Source organism: Trichechus manatus, unplaced genomic scaffold (genome assembly GCF_000243295.1).
Source record: "Trichechus manatus latirostris isolate Lorelei unplaced genomic scaffold, TriManLat1.0 scaffold00268, whole genome shotgun sequence".
In the NCBI taxonomy this organism is placed as follows: domain Eukaryota; kingdom Metazoa; phylum Chordata; class Mammalia; order Sirenia; family Trichechidae; genus Trichechus; species Trichechus manatus.
In genome coordinates this window covers 2144105-2157175 of record NW_004444204.1, presented here as the reverse complement: position 1 = coordinate 2157175, position 13071 = coordinate 2144105, and the positions used below count along the sequence as shown (strand labels likewise).

Sequence of the window (13071 nt, the reverse complement as noted above, 5' to 3'; positions counted from 1 at the left end):
GAAAAGACAGTCTTTTTAACAAATGGTGCTGAGAAAACTGGATATTCATCTGCAAACAACTAAACCAATAAATCAATCGATTGCTTCTTGTCAATCTTGAATCTTGAAAAGACTGTTAATATCTCTGAGATACTTTTCAAAGAAATTGGGCCAATTACTGATGTGGATGTTTCTTAAATTACCTCTGTCCTCAATCTTTTAGTGTCTGATTTTGCGGTCTTCAAACCAAACAATAACATTTCTGAACTCTGTTTCATCTATGCATTTGAAGCCAGTAGTGTTGTGGTAGTTGAGGGTCATCAGCTTGCATCAGAACATGGTCCTGGCTTCTTGATCTTTTCCCCTGGGCCTCTGCTTGGAGAGGAGTGGTAAGGAGTTGACTACCTTTAATGGCAATTCCCCTCCCCGTCACCCCTATATTTGAATAAGGGACCTCAATTTTTCATTTTTCAATGGGTCCCATAAATTATATAGCCAGCCCTCACTGGAAACTTGGAACCCCGCCATGCTAAACTCAGAAGGACTAAACTCAGAAGGAAGGAGATAGAAGTCAGAAAGCAATTAGGCTATTTGAGAAAGTACTTTATCCTTATGTATTAGTAAATTCATCCATTTCCTCCAGGCTCTAAGTTACTGAGGTTTTTTTCTACAAGAAAGAAGTGATATGTTGTAGATACAAATGTAAGAGATAAGTCTCTAGAAAGGAGCATCCCACTTACCCACCGCTCAGCCATGGAGCCCACCCCATTGCTGTCGAGTTGATTCTGACTCATAGTGACCCTATAGGGCAGAGCAGAACTGCCCCATAGGGTTTCCAAGGCTGTAAATCCTTATGGAAGCAGACTGACACATCTTTTTCCCATGGAGCAGCTGGTGGGTTCAAGTCGCTGACCTTTTGATTAACAGCCAAGCACTGTAACCACTGCACCACCAGGACTTCTCAGTGAGTTTAGTCCCATTTTATTTCGTTTTACTATGGATTTAGATTCTTCTTGATCCATCATTGAGGTTATAAGAGGAAGGAGAACTAAGAAAGGAACTCCTCTTGAGGACTCTGCCTCTGCTTCCCAAGGGGTCCCAGGGCTGGTTAGGGACAACCTCAGACCCACTAGATTTCATGAGGGTGTGAACAGGTCTTGGAGTTCCTTGATGCAGGACAATTTCCCCCCACTCCCACACCACACCATTCTAAGGCACAGAAACATGTATGCAACCAGTCCTCAATAAATATTTGCTCTGTTAAGTAGAATAAAAAAATTTAGAGCTAGACTAGCCTTTAGAAATTCTTGAATCCACCTTCATTTTACAAAGATGGACACAATCCAAGATGCCAGTATGAAAGAATTAGATGGTGAAAGAGCTGGAGTAAAAAGAAGCTGATTTTCCTCATTCCTCCTTTATCATTCTTTCCCCTGCCTCACTCCTGCAGGACCATATTGTTCATAGAAGGGAAACTGTCTAATACAAGCCCAGCCACTTAGATCTCTGCAGCTTGGGTCTGGGAAAGCTGCAGTCCAATCAGTTTGATCACCAGAATGGAAAGTGCCAATTTGAGTAAATGTTTGACACTTTGGGCAGGAAAGGACGCTCAGGCTGAGCTCAGCTACCAGCAAATGAGTTCATGACTCACTGGTTTCTGTAGGAGTAAGCCAAAGGTGATGGTGTGTGCTATCCTCAACACACAGATACATTTCTAAGGCCTTTCCTAAAAAAATAGCTAGGTATATTCATTATCCAAGGTGGACAACCCTTGAAGCCAGGATACGAACATAATGAGCATCATTCACATAGTGTCAGCAAAAATGATCATTGGAATTGGGAGACTAAAAAGAACACTGTCCTCAAGCAGCTGAGAATTTATGAAGGTGCTAGAAATAGCTTGTCCTGATCAACACTTTTGACAATGAATCAAGCAATATTCAATGAAATAATCGTTGGCCTGGGAATTTTGTCCAAAGGATAGCTATACCTATTCTATAAATAATATATGGAACACTGTGATCCATATGAGTGTTCATATTCTGACTGTTACATTTGGTTCTTGTCTTAGTCTGGGTTATTTAGAGAAGCAAAGCCAGTAAAGGGTATAAATTTATATATACAGAGATTTACATCAAGGAAACAGCTCACACAATCGTAGAGGCTACAACATGGCAATTCCATGGATCAAGGTAGAGAGAGGCCTCTCCCAATTCACACAGCTATAGAAGCTGGCAAGCCCAACATCAGCGGGTTGGAAAGCAGGGCTCCAGCTCACAGGCTGTGAAGGTCGGCGGATTCCAAGATAGGCAGGCAAGACCACAAGGTTTCTCCTGATTCAAGTAGCTGCAGGGGCTGGTGAACCCAAGATCGGCAGGTCAGAGAGCAGGGCTCCACTCACAGGCTGTGAAGATTGACGAATCCCAAGTTCAGCAGCTCAAGTCCCAAGAACTGGAGATGAGATGACAGGAGGCAGCAGCAGGATCCAGAGCGAGCAAAAAGCCAGAATGTCTGCTTATATTCAGATTCAGGCCACACTTCCAAGGAAACTCCCTTTTATCTGATTGGCTACTCACAGCATATTCAATCATGGGAGTGATCATGTATTAATATTGAGAATCATGGCCCAGCCAAGCTGACACACAATCTTAACCATCACAGTTCTGGACGCCATGACTCAAAAGGGCAAATATTTACCTAAAGTAGCTCTCTCCAAGAAGAAACAAATTGTCCAACGAAGGTTTTGAGAAGCCTATCCTGTATGCAATGGGTGAGTAAATGCTAGATATTTAGAATGAAGAGTTTTATATATGTAAAAATATATATTTTATATATACATGTATATTTATATATCAAGTTGCATTTCTTCACATAGCTGTCCTTTAATCTGTAAGAGAGTGAGATGCGGATGAGGAATTAGATAGTCTCTATATCTCCCCAGGACTAGTGAGTACAAATCGTAGACAGGGGCTTTCACTTCTGGAAATAGGACAGTCTTGGCTTTCCAGAGATTATTTCTCATGGTCAGTCCTTTAGGGTTAGCTTCCTAGGTATACTAATCCCACAGCAGACATAGGCTATATTTAGGCACCTCTAGATTAATTGTTATGTCTCTGGGTGGTGCAAATGGTTTACACTCAACTATGAACCTAAAAGTTGGCAGTTTGAACCCACCAAACAGCACCTCAAAAGAAAGGTCTGGTGATCTGCTTCTGTAAAGATTACAGCTAATAAAACCCTATGGAGCAGTTCTACTCTGTAACACATGGGGTTGCCATGAGTCTAAATTAACTCTGTGGTAAAAGGTTTTGGTTTTTGTTTAGATTAATTCTTATACAAAGGCATATGAGAAAATAGAAATGAAAATATATGAGAAAAAAATTTTTTTTTTTTGACAAAGGGAGATACACATGGAAACTCATAGGACTGAAGGGCTTTATCAATGTTATGTAGAAAAAAAATTGTAGTGGAAGTTTGGAAGAAAAATGATAAGTTCTGGAATATGAGCCAACAGGAGTCCACGCCAAGAGAGTTGGCTCACATTTTAGAGGAAATTCTACTAAGCATATGAGTCAGTCATTGCATTTAAATCATGTCATCCATTTTAGTATCTGAAAATAAAAGCACTTTTAAAATAACTTTACAGTTGGTTACATATTCCCAATCTGTAGTCCAATGTCTTCTGAAAAATTCTACTCTTGCTTTCAATATTTTACAGTATATGAGCCATGTAGCCACAGAAGGAGATTTCTTAAAACATGTCAGATTTCTCATCAAAAATTAACCCAGCCTATGGGTCAAGGATTTCATTTACCTGGATCCACAATCAACACCCATGGAAACAGCAGTCAGAATATCAAACGATGTATTGCATTTGGCAAATCAACTGCAAAAGACCTCTTTAAAGTGTTAAGCAAAGATGTCACTTCGAGGACTAAGATGCACCTGACCAAAGCCATGGTATTTTCAATTGCCTCATATGTATGTGAAGGCTGGACAATAAATAAGGAAGACTGAAGAACTGATGCATTTGAATTATGGTGTTGGTGAAAAATTATTGAATATACCACTGTTATGGATTGAATTGTGTCTCCCTCAAAAATGTGTGTCAACTTGGCAAGGCCATGATTCCCAGTATTGTGTGATTGTCTTCCATTTTGTGATCTGATATAATTATCCTGTGTGTTGTAAATCCTAATCTGTATGATGTTAACAAGGCAGGACACAATGTGCAGGATTAGGTTGTATCTTGAGTCAATCTATTTTGAGATATAAAAGACAGAAGTGAGTAAAGAGGAGAGGGACCTACTAACACCAAGAAAGAAGAGCCAGGAGTGGAGCACATCCTTTGGATCTGGGGTCACTGAGCAGAGAAACTACTAGAGCCATGGGAAGATTGATGACAAGAACCTTCCCCCAGAGCCAACAGAGAGAGACAGCCTTCCCCTGCAGCTGGAGCCCTGAATTTGGAATTCTAGCTTCCTAGAGTGTGAGAGAATAAATTTCTGTTTGTTAAAGCTATTTACTTATGGTATTTCTGGTATAGCAGCACTAGATAACTCAGATAACCATGGACTGCCAGAAAAATGAACAAATCTGTCTTAGAAGAAGTACAGCCAGAATGCTCCTTAGAAGCAAGGATGGGGAAACTTCATCTCACATACTTTGGACATGTTAGCAGGAGGGACCAGTCCCTGGAGAAGGACATCATGCCTGGTAAAGTAGAATGTCAGTGAAAAAGAGGAAGACCCTCAGTGAGATGAATTGACACCGTAGCTACAACAATGGGCTCAAGCATAACAACAGTTGTGAGGATGACTCAGCACTGGGCAGTTTTTCTGTTGCACATAGGGTGGCTATGAGTTGGAAACAACTTGACAACACCTAACAACAACAACAATGGGTCAAATGGTTTCTTGTGGTTGGAATATTATTAACTCATGGAAATTATCCCTCTGCACTCCTTCTCACTGAAAGTTGATCTTTTACTTTTTATCATAGTCACCTTTGCTGAGGGAAGACTCCATGTTTTGACAGGTGATACTGTCAGTTCTCTGGGAATAGCAAGATCATAGGCAAGACCAGACCAGGAGGAGCAGGGTCTAAGATAATATGCATCTGAAATATTGTGTAGGACTTCATTGCAATCTTAGGCTTATATGTTCCTTTTAGAAAGCATTTTTTCCCCTGTGACTGCTAAATCAGGATGTTAGATTTGGTTGAGGAGAGAACGTATTATTGTTCCTTTGCTTAGGAGAGTGAACCATGGTGCTTTCCTGATTTCCAAAACACACATTCAGCCCATCATTGAATAAACACTGACAGTACCTACCTCTTTTGAACCTATTAACATTGACTTGGCAGTTGCAAAGATAAAACTGTTGATCTCTACGTTTTACCATATATTTTGTCTTTGATCTAAGACTAATTTGCTTGACCTATTGCTGTTTCTATGCATCTGAGTCTCTCATAGACACAGGATAAGAGAAGAGTATTTAACCAGCTGGTTCAGTAGTTGGGGATGTGACCAAAACATGGTAGTACACCTCTGCTGAAGGCTCATTTTAGTGGATTCTGAATGAGTAGACTGACAGCAGAAGCAGAGCTTTTCTCTCATTGGCTGGGTAGACAATGTGAAAAACCACTGTGATAGGTAGAGAAAAGAAAGAACAACCTGATAATAGAAGTAGCTCTCCTGGCTGAAGATTGCAGATCTACCGTTGATCCTAGTTGGGGGGAACAATGAAGACATCCTTTCAAGCTTTGTTCATGTTCTTGTGGCTACAGCTGGAATGTGAGTTGAGGCTTTTTGGGAAACACCATGTATGAGTGGATATTCATTAGAAGTCCAAGAAGGGGAATGGCTTTATTCAAATTTCCTGTAGTTACCATAGAAAATGAAAAATTAAAGAGTGTAATGACCTGACACCCCTTCTCCTCTTTTTAACTTTCTCTTCTTGCATAGTGTTATGCTCGGGAGAGAATGTGGAGCAGTATCCTTCTAGTCTGAGTGTCCTGGAGGTAAACAGCTCAGTTATTGCCTGTACTTATATAGACGGTGGCTCGTCCTACTTTCCATGGTATTAGCAAGAACCTGGAAAAGATCCCCCGTTCATTATAGATATTCGTTCAAATGTGGACAGAAACGACCAACAAAGACTCACTGTTCTGTTGGATAAGAAGGCCAAACATCTCTCCCTTCACATCACAGCTGCACAGCCTGGAGACTCAGCTGTATACTTGTGTGCAGCAAGTGCACAGTGCTTCCCAGGCACCTGCAGCCTGTACCCACACCTGCCACTGGGGCTGGAGCCCCACGCCTTCTTGAGCAGGCCTTCAAATTCAGAATTTGTCATACTGTTCGTCTTCAAGTGGAAACTAATACAAAGACATTAAAATCATATAGTAAGAAGTTTATGTTCAAGATGACCCAGAAAGGGTTAGAACAATTTGTTGGCTGATTGTTACTTAATAGATTCGTAAGGAGGGTTGTTGTTGTTTGCTGTGGTAGAGTCCATTCTGACTCATGGTGACCCCATGTTTTACGGAGTAGAACCACTCCCTAGGGTTTTCTTGGCTGTAATGTTAATGGAAGAAGATCACCAGGCTTTTTCTTCAGCAGTACCACTGTGTGGGTTCAAACAAGCAACCTTTATGTTTGCAGCCAATTGCAAGCTGCTTGTGCCACCTAAGGACCTTTAAAGAGAGTTAAAAAAAAAAACAAAGCAAAACCAAACCTTTTGCCATCGAGTCAACTCTGACCTATAGAGACCTTGTAGGACAGAGTAGAACTGCCCCATAAGGTTCCCAAGGAGCGGCTGGTGAATTCGAACTGCTGACCATTTACTTAGCAGCCTTAGCTCTTAATCAGTAGTGGGAAAAAATCATATATGTATTTATCAGCCACCTTACTCAACTCTTATTGGTTGATTGCACAAAGATATTTGGACCAATGGTTAATTGACAGACTTGTTATAGTTCCCCTGACCTCATCTTTAAACTTTGACTGAATTAAATATTACTTTCCCAAGTTTCTTAAAACATAAAAAGTTTTTTTTTTTTTTTTTTTTTAGTGTTGTACACAAATGAATGGAAAGAAAAAAGTTGCATAAATAATGAATTCCCTGATTCTCCCACCTTTGGCTGAGAGAAGGATAATATATTAAAGATCTCATATTCTCTTTTTTTTTAATTTTTAAATTTTTTGTATTGTACTTTAGATGAAAGTTTACAGAACAAATAGTTGCTCATTAAATAGTCAGTACATATATTATTTTACGACCTCATATTCTTCTTAAGGATGGACGTAACTGGCACTTGGTATGGCGAGAATGACCCCTCTTGGCTGGGCTATGATTGTTAGTTATTAGGTGACTGGCTTGTTCTTATGGAGAAAGTCATTAGGTTACACTAGGTTTAAAATATCTAAACAAGAAAGGTCGGTTTTGTATTCCAACACCTCAGCTGCTCTTATTATTTCCTTCACTTTACTACTAATTCTTGTCACGTTGTCTGGTACAGTAACTAATTTGTTTTAATATTTCATTTACTCTTTTCATTTTTCCAGAGGATTGGTGGTGATAAGAAAAGTTTTTATAATGAGGGCAAACCTTGCCTAATTGTCCCAGAAAAATATACTCCCCTTAGTAATTGCCGTTGAATTGATCTGACTCAAGGTGACCCCATGTGTGTCAGGGTAGAACTGTGCTCCATTGGATTTTAAATGGCTGATTTTTCAGAAGTAGGTCATCAGGACTTTCTTCTGAGGTGCCTCTGGATGGACTTGCCTCAGGATGAACTTGAACCTCCAAACTTTCAGTTAACAGCTGAGCATGTTAACCATTTGCACCACCCAGGGACTCATTAGTTCATAGATAATTTAGAATGGCATAGGTAGGCAACACAAAATCGAATTGATTTTTAACATTATGAGTACTGTGGCTTTCTTTTTGTTTTTTATTAATAGTTTATTGTGTTTTCAGTGGAAGTTTACATAGTAAATCAGGTTCCCATTTGACAATTTCTACACAAGTTGTTCAGTGACGTTAGTTACATTTTTCACAAGGGGGTCAACATTCTCATTAACTGCATTCTGGTAGTTCCTTTTCCAGTACTCTTGTTTCCCTTCCCCCTTGTCTTCTCATCTTTGCTTAGTGCTGTGGCTTTCTGACAGGCAAGTGCCTCAGTCCATGTAGAAAATGAACATACTATTTAATAACACATTGAGGGAATATAATTGTAAAACCCTTTTGGAGATGCTCAAATAGTTCTTTAGGACAGTTCATATTCCACCTTTACAGTTTTCCTGGGATTTTGTTGATTCCAGAAATGTATTAACTGGCTATATTCTCTACTATCCTAGAAAAGTTTCCTTACTAGTATTTAATATTGCAGCCAAAATGACCCTACTTGATAGATTATCTCTGCAGGATTTTAGCAAATGCTTATTGGAGATTATTTAACCCCAACAGGCAGTAGTCCTGGCTTTGCTGTATCTTATCCTCATGGATCATGCAACTCAGCAGTCATTTCCTTTTTTGTTTTTCTTTTTTTTCTTAATTGGGGACCAAAATGTCTGCATCTGAGATGTAGTCATTGAACTTCTCTATAAATATGTCTTTATGTTCTATAAGAGGTACTTGCATACAGATTTTTGTCAGTAAGCCATGTTTAGCATAATGATCTGTCATGCATTTTTCCCCTAATTCTATAGTGTATTTTATATTGTGAGACTCTATCCTTATGACAAAGTTTCCTTTGAGTAGAATAAAATAATTTATATATTTGGTGTCCATTTTTTGTAGGGATACATGAGAAGCTTAAGAAACTTCATTGTCTCCATAGTAGTCAGAAGTTTTGAACTACTTTAAAAGCACATTGGCCATTGCTGTATATATTTAACACTTTTTTTTTTTTTAATTGGAAATTCCCAAGAGAGAGGTAGAAGTTCAGCTACTTGAACTCATTTGGCTTCTGCTAAGGGATTGGGTTTTATAAAGAAATCTGGAGTAGTTATTGCATAACCAGTCTTGTCTGTTTTAGTTTTTGAGATGACTTTTCAAAAAACAAAATTAATTCAGGACTTGGTATGTGAGTGTTCAAAAGATCAATAGTGGACACGGACATCTCTTTAACAACAGAAGCGCAATCATGAGATTTCCCTTAATTCCCTAGAGTTGGATAATATGAGAAGGAGAAATTAATAATATTTCATAATTAGTCAACTGACTGGTAGAAAAATGTTGAGTGACTTTAGATACTAGAATAGTGTGTACTCTAGGTGGTACCATCAGATTTATTAGTGATTCCTTTATAAGATTTGAAGATCCTTAGGTTCTGGCTGGAGAAACAACAACATACATGGATGTGAAGACACATGATGATGGTTGGTAGAGTAGAGGGTCAGCAAAAAAGAGGAAGACCCTCAATGAGATGATTGACACAGTGGCTGCAACAATGGGTAACGATTGTGAGAGTGGCTATCCTAGTCATCTAGTGCTGCTATAACAGAAATACCACAAGTGGATGGTTTTAACAAAGAGAAGTTTATTTCCTTACAGTAAAGTAGGCTAAAAGTCCAAATTCAGGGTGTCAGCTCCAAAGGGAAGGCTTTCTCTCCCCCTTGGCCTTCTCGTCAGTGTTCCCCCAAACTAGGAGCTTCTCGGCGCAGGGACCGCTCTGCTTTCTTGATGGCATGAGGTCCCCCTGTCTCTCTGCTCACTTCTGTCTTTTATATCTCAAGAGATTGCCTCAGGACACAATCCAGTCGTGTAGATCCAGTCCTGCCTTACTAACACAACTGCCACCCATCCTCCCTCATTAACATCATAGAGGCAGGTTTACTACATATAGGAATATCACACAGTACCAGGAATCATGGCCTAGCCAAATTGATACACACATTTTTTGGGGGACATAATTCAAACCATGACTTTCCACCCTTTGGCCCCCAAAAAATCACATCCTTGCAGCATGGAAAACATATTCACCCCGTCATATCATAGCAAAAGTCTTAACTCCAAGTCCAAAATCCAAAAATTCCTCTTCATCTGTGAAATCTAGAATACAAGTTATCTGCTTCCAAATGTACAATGGCAAAACAGGCACAAGCTAGACATTTCCATTGCAAATGGGAGAAACTAGAGGAAAAGAAGGGATAACAGGCACCAAGCAAGTCAGCAGAACACATTACATTAGCCCTCAAGGCTTTGAAAATAATCTTCTGTTCTTTGAGACAATTTACACAATAGCCCTGCCCTCCAGACTCTAGGTATTGGCCACAGTCTCTAGATTTTGAGTGGAGGTCCCTCGGCCCTGGGCTTCAGCTCCACCTTCCACTCCCACTGGGACAGCAACTCTGTTCCCTTGGCTTTGGGCACCCCATTCTCCTAGTCCATCGGAGTGACAACTCCACCCTTAGAAACACCAGAGGCTATGGTTCCACACTTTGAAACGCCTGAGGTCATGGCCATACCTTTTGAGACCGAGGCAGCTCAGCTTCTTGTGTCCCTTGTCTCTTCAGCTTCTGCTTCCTATGGCCTCTCAGCCTTCCGGCCTCACGCACGCATCTGCCCTGCTGGGGCAAGTGTTCCAAAGCTCAGTAGCTCTACTGGTAAGTGCCGGAGGCACCCCACTCCGCCAGGAAGACTTCTGTGCACAGTCACTCAGCTCCCTCGCTCTGTGGGTCGGCAAGCCTAGCTCCACTGCTAAGTGCCCAGAGGCACCCCACTCCACCAGGAAGCCTCCTGCTCACGGCATTCAGCTCTCTCACTCCATGGGTCGGCTCCAGCGCCGTCTTTCACCGGTCTCCTGGTTCTGCTGCTGCTGGTTCTCTGCTGCTGCTGTCTCTCTGCTCACTTCTGTCTTTTATATCTCAAGAGATCACCTCAGGACACAATCCAGTCTTGTAGATCTAGTCCTGCTTTACTAACACAACTGCCACCCATCCTCCCTCATTAATATCATAGAGGCAGGTTTACAACATACAAGAAAATCACACAGTACCCGGAATCATGGCCTAGCCAAATTGATACACACATTTTTGGGGGGACATAATTCAAACCATGACAGTGGCACAGGACTGGGAGATGCTTCACTCTGTTGTATATGGGTCGCTAGGAGTTGGAATTGACTTGATGGCACCTAACAACAACAATAACATCGTCAACATGTTGTTTCTATAATCCCCTACATATAGTACTTTTAAATAAGTGCCCCTCCCACCCAGTTTGATCATAGATGCAATGATTAAACAGAGAAGTTGGTTGAATGATCAATATTCCTTTCAATATAAAAATTTACCCATATTTATTTCCAGATGTAATAGGGTTTCCAGGGCGTGGCTGGTGGATTCGAATCACCAACCTTTTGGTTAGCAGCCTAATGCTTAAAAGTTGGTTAATCCAAAAGGAGTGTGAGTTGGGCTAGACTCTCAGTCAGTGGGTATAGAAGTTTGACATGATACACAGCAACTTGCTATACCAGGAAATCCCCGTTTCCTGTTCTGGGGCAGCAGCAGCTCATGACCCAATAATCCTTTCCTCACTTTGTAGGGCTCACCTGACAGTGCAGAGCCCTGAAATTGAAGAACAAGGTATTTTCCTTCAGAAGACAGAACTCTTAACATGTTGCTCTCTAGCATGCTGAAGGTATTCATGGCTTTCATGTGCCTAGGTAAGCATGGCCCAAGTGGGAACTGGCCTCTGCTATGATCTAAGGACTGGGGACACAATCAGTATCTTATGGGGACTTTGGGAAGGAGGGCTAACAGGGTATAAAAATAGAATTGCTTTGTCCTACACCACTTATCTCTTAAACTTTCTGATTCTATCTTTTCTTCTACAGGATTTAGTATAGCCCAGAAGGTAACTCAAGCCCGACAAGCAATGATGGTACAGGAGGAGGAAGCTGTGAACCTGTACTGCACATATGACACCAATAACGGAAATTTTAGTCTATTCTGGTACAAGCAACCCCACAATAGGAAGATGATTTTCCTTATTTGTCAGGACTCTTACAACCAGGAAAATGCCAAAGAAGGTCACTACTCACTGAACTTCCAAACAGCAACTAAATCCATCAACCTTGTCAACTCAGCTTCACAGCTGGGGGACTCAGCAGTGTATTTCTGTGCACTGAGAGAAACCGCAGTAAGAGGATTGTTGGAGGGAGGTGTACAAAAACCTAGGTCTCTGCTTTAGATATTCACCTGCTGCAAGGACCAAGGGAAGAATCACCATCACAGACAGGAAGTGGCTAGGGCTGTGGTGGCACAAGTGTAGGGTTAGAGGGAAGACACTCATTCTAAGAAAATCCTATCTAGGTTCATGGACCATGTCCAGAGTTATCATTCATCAAAAACATCCTTATCCCTGAATCTTTACCTTGAGGTTAAACACACAGAATTTTGTACTGAAGATTGAAGAGAAATAATAGCCACAACAAACAACTCCTTATTTGGTGATTACATTGAGCTAGAAGAATTGGGTAAGGAAGTTCAGAAAAATATGGCTGAAAAATCAGTAAGTGTGTTAATTTTTGGATTTTCAGATCAATTCGTTCAATATATATTTGTTCAGTATATATTAAGCAATGGGCATTGTTATAAATAAGAAATGCCTTGGAATCTCAGCATGTTTCCTCTCTTTTTGTATCATGCTATTTAATACTGTTTTAAGAATTAGTTCGATTTTGTTTTTTTTGCTGCGAATAAATGGAACTGCAGGATACCCCCAAAGAGACACAAACCTCTTTATTCATCTGAGGGATACACTTGCCATATGGTAAGAGAATAATTGATGGTGATCCTGGGATCCCTCTTTTCTGGGATCTGAGTATACATCAGGTCAGAAATAAAACTATAGAACTGAACAATTTTTGAAAAGACTTTGGAGCTCATATATCTAAGGCATACCAAACCAAAACCGAACCTATTGCTGTCGAGTCAAGTCCAACTCATAGCGATCCTATAGGACAGAGTAGAACTGCCCCATAGGATGGATTGAATTGCTGACCATTTGGTCAGCAGCCATAGCTCTTAACTACTGTGCCACCAGGGTTCCAACTGAGGCATAGTAAGCCAACTCTAGAAAA

The 13071-nt window shown here is 40.6% G+C and overlaps 1 pseudogene; it reads left to right on the top strand.

The window, feature by feature from the left end:
• The first annotated feature begins 11531 nt into the window (after positions 1-11531).
• LOC101361153 (T-cell receptor alpha chain V region HPB-MLT-like) lies at positions 11532-12411 on the top strand (annotated as a pseudogene).
• Positions 12412-13071: the final 660 nt, after the last annotated feature.